The 7,592-nt window shown below is 38.3% G+C and overlaps 1 pseudogene across 1 annotated transcript; it reads right to left on the reverse strand.

The window, feature by feature from the left end:
- Window positions 1-5,466: 5,466 nt before the first annotated feature.
- On the reverse strand, window positions 5,467-6,953 carry LOC308693783 (chemerin-like receptor 1; annotated as a pseudogene). Its single transcript has 2 exons — window positions 6,950-6,953; window positions 5,467-6,337 (listed from the first exon to the last, which is right to left on the reverse strand). The product of its transcript is annotated as a chemerin-like receptor 1 (transcript).
- Window positions 6,954-7,592: the final 639 nt, after the last annotated feature.

Raw genomic sequence — 7,592 nt, forward strand, 5'->3', positions numbered from 1 at the left:
TCCATATTAACGTGCAATAATAACCCCTCTCACGCAGTTTACTCAGGTGCTCTCTCACAAACTTATTCTCTGCGCTCCTGTCAAGTCCCCCCCCTCTCCCCTCTCTCTCTCTCTCTCTCTCTCTCTCTCTCTCTCTCTCTCTCTCTCTCTCTCTCTCTCTCTCTCAACCTCTTAATTCTGTGCGCGCTCAACTCTTGACACACACGCTAGCTGTGTCCCAATGTGAAGTCTGCATCCTCCAAAGGCCGTATTTGAAGGCCGAATGCGTCACAGTGGCGCGACGAAGGACGTCCCAATTCAAAGGCTGCACACTTCGGAGGTCGCATTTGAAGGCCGATTGCATCACCGCGGCGTGATGAAGGCTGTCCCAATTCAATTCTGCATCCTCCGAAGGCCGTATTCGAAGGCCGATTGCGTCATCGCGGCGCAACGAAGGCTAATAAAGCGACGCCAAATGCATCCTTCGTTTCCCCGTGAAAGGAAGGATACATAAATGGACACTTAGCGGACTATCATACCCCATAAGTCATCGCGCGGCGGTGACGACAGCATTTTTTAAAAAAAAATGACGGCCGAGAGTTCGCTGGTGGCCGGCAAATTCACATTTAAATGTAAGTATTATGTTTTCATTTACTCAAATAGCTAGCGAAACCAGAGTTAAAAGCTATAAGTTTTTCTTTCTTATAAACTTCATCTTAACTCCTTCGTCACCATTGCGTAGCTTCATTTGTCAGGTGGTCTGAGGCAAAACTTGTGCTAATATTAGTTTAATAATTGTTTCAGGGAGCAAGGAGCAGACAGCTCAATTTATTAAACTGCAATTAAAAAAAATAAATAAACTAAATAAATTAAATTTTATTGTAATATTTGCAGTAGTCTGTCTAATTTGTGTAAATAAGAAATATCACTCACCCTATAAAGCCCACAACAATAAAAAAAGCAGTAGATAAGGCAATGGGGTTTCACTTTTATGTGTTTTTGTAGTGCGGTCATGCAAGCTATGTCTACAAAGATTTTAACCAAATTTGAGTATTCATGAATATGATTTTTTAATATGAATATTATTTTAAAAATACAAAGTAAGAAAGTTGAGATCACATATTTGCTGAAATGTATTGTGCGGTTGTTATTAACAAGCCATGGTTCATTTGCTCTGCCTTAGGATTGCAAGTGTCCTGGGACATGTGAGGGTGTGAGTGGGAAACCCACTGCTGAAACTAGGCCCTGATTTGTCCTCATGGATGAGATGTTGGGACAGAGGCATTGCACCCTCATTGCCTCAATCCCTGAGGATACACCAGGGCCGAGTTCAGCAGTGTGTGACCAATAAGAGGAGGAGCCAGGGGCAGCAGCAGCACCAGCATCAGCACCAGCAGCATCAGCACCAGCACCAGCACCATAATGAAGGCGAGACAGAGAGGATGAGTTTTTGGACTTGATTAGAGAAGGCATGGGACTGCAGAGGCGAGGAGAGCACAAGAGAGAATGGACAGGCTGTTTTCTCTTCTTGAAAGAATGATTGAGAAATATGTGTGTATATATATATATATATATATATATATATATATATATATATATATATATATATATATATATATATATATATATATATATTCTTGTTTAACTTTTTTTCACTTATATTTTTTAAAAGGAAAAAAATATATATAATGCAACTTTAAATGTGTAAATAAAAGAGAATTCATTGCTCTGGACATTGATTATTTCTGTAATGACAGTCATAATTTCTACATGAAACAAATTCTTCTATAAAGTTTTTCCCCCAACTATTTACAACATACGTTAAACATATCAAAATCAACATAAACATTTAAATTTACAGTACATAAAATAAGAAAAAAGGATGTAGACTTTTATTCAGCTGAGTGGGAGACCCTGGTGTGCTGCTGGACCGGGATGGGCTCCACAATAGAGACCCTGGTAAGGCCTCCTGCTGGTGGGACATCATCTGGGATGGTCTCCAGAGTGTTTGAGTGCATATTTCCACTATTCACTAAGTTGTCTACCAACAGGTTTGCAGGGCTGACTCATGGAATAAATATTGAGATACTTTATTACACTAAAGTACTTTTAAAAATAATTTGACACTAATATGGATTTTCTTTCTTTCTTTTTCTTTCTTTCTTTCTTTCTTTCTTTCTTTCTTTCTTTCTTTCTTTCTTTCTTTCTTTCTTTCTTTCTTTCTTTCTCTCTCTCTCATATAGTGTTGGAACCGGGATCTCTGAAGGACTGAGTACATTTGTGTTTGTGGTCATTGATGTTGTCAATCAAGTTCTGAACAGGAACCAATCTTTGGAGAAGTTCATTTATTCGCAAAGGTGGACAAAAACATTGTGTTGGCTTTTTAAAGATTATTTTGATGATGACTTTTACTCCTATGCTATGGAAAATACATTGATAATAATAAGAAATGTTTCTTGCGCATCAAAACATTAAGACACTAAAATACTTCTTTTGGCCACCAGTGTACATGAATCCAACACATTTTTGGAAATAAGTGAAATTATTTTGAAGCTGGGGTTATGTGTCATGTATTGTGAAAATAACCGTTTTGTCCAGTGTTGAACATTTCCTTTTTGACTGCTTAAAAATGTATTTATATTCTGCAGTTTTATGAATGTAATTGTAATTCAAAAATTAGAAAAGAGACTAAAGCCCTTGTGAATGGTGTTATTTGGAGACCTCCTGTGGACACCTGTCTCCTTGCACTGCGAATCTGTTGCCATGGCAGCAAGGCCAATTGTCCGATTGACAACAGGTGTGGAGTAATTACGGAGAGCGCTGTGAGAAGGATACGTCAGCGGGTTGTTTGTATTTGAGGCTGGGCTGTGAAGCGGGCGAAGACTGAAGCTGAGAAATGGAAAGAAGAGAGTGAAGTGTTGGTCAACGAAAACCAAGGGATATCGTCAGCAGTGGGAAAGACGCAAAGTGATGAGTATTAGATCCGTTGTTTATATGCACTAACACTGAAGTGGTGTTGAGAGTTCGGAAAGAGTGTGGCACGAGTGAACTAGTACACCGAGTGAATTGTTGATCTGTCTCTAACTATTGTCCTCTCCCCGCTGAATGTGACGATTGCTGTACCCGTCTTCTGCTAACTCTTGAGAGAAGTTGAGCCCTCGCGAGAGACGAGAGTTTTGGTGGGAGAAAGACTGGTGGGTGAGTGCTGGCCCAAATGCACGGTGTGCGAGTGGAATGCAGTGCCTGAAGTGACAATTCACACGGTTTGTGTTATGGAGTGAAGTTCATCGTGTGGAGAAGTATTAGTAGTCTGCTGTGCACTCTCTCCTTACAGTCTTTCACCCGCTGTCTCCAAGGAAGGTTTTGATGTATCAAGCGCCCAACTTACCATTTTGAGACAGCCCAGAGCCTGCTAATGCTGGAAGAGCCTGCTAATGCTGTGAGTTACACGTGTCTATTCCTCCCTCTGAGTCCAGTGAAGAACCTGCTAACGCTGTGAGTTACACGTATCCATTCCTCTCTCTGCCTGAGTCCAGTGACGAGCCGGCTAATGCTGTGAGTTATACATATTCTCCTCTCTCTGCCTGAGTCCAGTGAAGAACCTGTTAATGCTGTGAGTTACCCGTATCCATTCCTCTCTCTGCCTGAGTTCAATGGAGAACCTGCTAATGCTGAAAGAGCCTGCTAATGCTGGAAGGGCCTGCTAATGCTAGTGAAGAGCCTGCTAATGCTGTGAGTTACATGTATCCTCCACTCTCTGCCTGAGGCTAGTGAAGAGCCTACTAATGCTGGAAGAGCCGGCTAATGCTGGAAGGGCCTGCTAATGCTAGTGAAGAGCCTGCTAATGCTGTGAGTTATACATATTCTCCATTCTCTGTCTGAGGCTAGTGAAGAGCCTGCTAATGCTGTGAGTTACACGTATCCTCCACTCTCTGCCTGAGTCCAATGAAGAGCCTGCTAATGCTGGAAGAGCCTGCTAATGCTGGAAGGGCCTGCTAATGTTAGTGAAGAGCCTGCTAATGCTATGAGTTATACGTATTCTCCACTCTCTGTCTGGGGCTAGTGAAGAGCCTGCTAATGCTGTGTTATACGTTTCCTCCACTCTCTGAGTCTAGTGAAGAACCTGCTCTCCAAAAGAAGAGAATGCTGAAGAGACTTTTGAGATTGTTTTTATGATTTAATAAAGAGTATATTTATTTTGAATTCTGTGTCCGCCATTTCCTTCGTGTCCACGGCCGGCTCCTCAGGGGCGGCAAGCGGAGGGGTGGGCGGCGCTCCACCCCGGCCTGTGACATAATGGTTAATATTTCATTATAATAATTGTATAAGCTAAACAACCAATGACTCTACATTCAGTTAGTCAAATGCTAACATTTTGTTTAGGATTTTATGTATGTTTTTTAACAATGTGTGCAGTGAAGGACTGCACAAAATGTGTTAATTTAACACGTTTACACATCTTTGTGCTAACCTTTCTGACATATTTACTTTGTTAAAATCATTAACACAATGAGTTAAAATTAACACAAAAAAACGTTGTCCCTAAACACACCCTTTAATGTGTAAAAATTTAACACATCATTTTCAGCATTGGCAGACTGTTTATTTTGTGATGTATATGAAATGTTTTAAATAACAAAAATGGTATTTTATAATAAATTTGTCTAATTGATTTGTTTGTCAGTAGTACTTGTGTAGGATAAAAATAAAATTAATTCTATATGAAAATTATGAAATCTAATTTATATTTAGTACAAATAAAAACTATTACAGTAGTGTACTGATTAGCTTGGTTTTTACAGTAATGCACTGTGTTAAACAATTACAGTACCATGTAGTTACTGTAAAACTGAAATACGGTAATTGTACTGTAAATCTTAATTAGAGTAACTTACTGGCAACAGTGTTTGTCTAATTTAGTTCTTAGCACAACAAGTGACATAATCAAACCAATAAGTTTGAAAACAGCCGTAGCATTTTATTGTGCAGCATTGGTCTGTTGATCTATCAATTAGGCTAGCAAATCAACATTCCATAATTTTTTTATTTTAAGCGATCAGAACACAACCCCATGCCCCTGTGTGGCTACACTACTGAGATGTATATTGAAGTGAAAATAACATTTTCCCACAATAAGATACTTTGATAAAGTAGGCTACAGATAACCCACTTGAAAAGTAACAAAGTTAAACTACATTGTACGGCCCACCATTGGAAAAGGAAAGTATTTTTTTCTTACCTATGCATCCCATGAAATGCAGATAAAATGAGATTCACGTCATATTAAAATAGACAAGATTTAGCCAGATTAGTCCATTTAATAAACTTTTTTTTTTTTTTTCATACTGCAAATTGAGTCATTGATTCAACATCTTCATGTGTATAATGCAGTTTATGGCTGTTTAATACTGTTGAACCTCATGTGGACATGCCATAAAAGGGTGGTCATCAAAGCAGACAAGTGAAGTTGTAAATGTCTATATAATCTTAAACGCTTGTTTTGTTATCCTGGCAGCTGGCAGAGATAGAGATGATGGTATCTTTTGTTTTCTTTAAGACTTTGAAGTCCAGATGATTTTCAGCAAATGCCGTCTCCAGCACCAGCAGTAGAGACTGTTTCAGCTTCTACACTCCTCACACATGAACACATAGAGAATGGGGTTCAGACAGCTGTTTAGAAAAGCCAGGAAGTCAACTATACTTGATACAGGATCTAGAGCTTTAGAAGACTTACTGCACTGTTTCTCTTCTGCACCGATAGCAATATACGAAGATGCAATGATCAGGAAGGGGGTGAGAAAGCCCACTATGAACATGTATGTGACCAGAGACTTGATATGATATTTATAGTTTAATTTACTCTCCGCTGTTGAGGGATTGATAACTACAGAGATGCAGCAGCCAATGGATAAAACCCACACAATCACGCAGATGATTCTGGCTTTTAATAGGGTTCGATTATTTCGAGACCACACAACCATCCATGTGCACAGGCATCGGTCCAGACTAATAGTCATCAGCAGCAAAATGCTAGCAAATGAGTTTTGGTAAATCATAAAGTCAAGAAACATGCACTTGAAGGAACCAAAATCCTTAATATTGCGTACGCCTAAAATGGTGTTTATGATTAGAGTTAAGCAGCAGATGAAGTCTGCAATCGCCAAGTTGAGGAACCAAATGGAGTTGACTGTCGTCTTCAATTTGTAACCAGTCACAAATATGACAAGCCCGTTTCCAATGAGACCTACAGCAGTTATGACAAAGTAAATGCATATGATAAAGATGGTAATGCCTGAGAAGATCTCTGTCTGCACTGTATACAGTCTGGTCACATTTTGAAATCCAAAAGTAGTGGTTGCTACACGAAAACAAGAGAAGAAAATACAGTGAGTTTTGGTTTCTGGACTCTGAATGTGTTTTTATGCCACTTTTCACATGCAACATTTTCTACCCCAGGATGCCATACGAAGCTTATACTTTAACACTCTTATAGTAATTTTCTATTTTTAAGTTTTAACTATTCTGCATTGTCCAACAGATAACATGATTGCAGGATAATTCTGTAATTTTTATTTACAGAATCTGTCATTCTGTAATATTGTGTATGTGTGTGTGTGTGTGTGTGTGTGTGTGTGTGTGTATTCAAACAATGTAATTATTATAATGGGTTTTCAAATTTTCATATTAGAGGTCGAAAGTCTGGGTCTAAGACAAAATATATATGTCTAAATATGCCTATAAAAGGCAATTTAAAAGTACTAAATAAATAAACCATCAATTAACAAAAATAAAAAGTTTAAACCCAGCTTGGCCATGGCCTGCAGTTAAGGACACATGTGAAAAATTCTTTTGGAAATCTCTCTAATCTCTACAATTTTCATCCAAATACAGAGAATGATAATATTCTCTCCTCACACCCATATGCTCTCAACAGGCAACAAATATGCATATAATGTTTATAGATTCTTACCCATTTTCTTTATGGCTTCAGTTCTGTTATAGTTGAAAATCAACAACTGATGATAAGTTCCCCTTTACTTCTCTTAAATATTGATGGTGGGATGGTGTAGAAATATATTTCAATATGTTTATCAACTATACACTTTAAGATAACAAAGATATGGTGCTCAACAACCCCTATTTCTCCTGTGTCATTGTGACAGTGATCAGATGATCATATCCCAAACTGGTGCACCTTATATAAAAAAAGAAACAAGGAAAAAACAATGCAGTGAGAGTTGGTTCTGCTGGAGCAAAAACATGCAAATTAAACATTTTGTGGTATATGACTTGCAACACGGTTTCTCTGTTAGAAATACCATTGTGTATTTTTTTTCTAAATGTTACTACATGTTTCAGAATGTCTAGAGAACATTCAAAGATAATATTCCCCACAATGTTTGCAATAATATTCCCCACAATGTTTGCAAAATTATAAAATAGAATGTTCCTTTAACGTTTGTACAACCAAGGAAAAACTGGACATTTTGAACATGACATTCAGAAATAACGTTTACATAACTTAACGAGAACATTGGCAAAATGTTTTTAGAACATATTTTTGTTACATGATATTTGCGAGATGCTGCAAAAGATGTGAGATGCAGGTATCC

This window comes from Scardinius erythrophthalmus (genome assembly GCF_964197995.2).
Source record: "Scardinius erythrophthalmus genome assembly, chromosome: 7".
In the NCBI taxonomy this organism is placed as follows: domain Eukaryota; kingdom Metazoa; phylum Chordata; class Actinopteri; order Cypriniformes; family Leuciscidae; genus Scardinius; species Scardinius erythrophthalmus.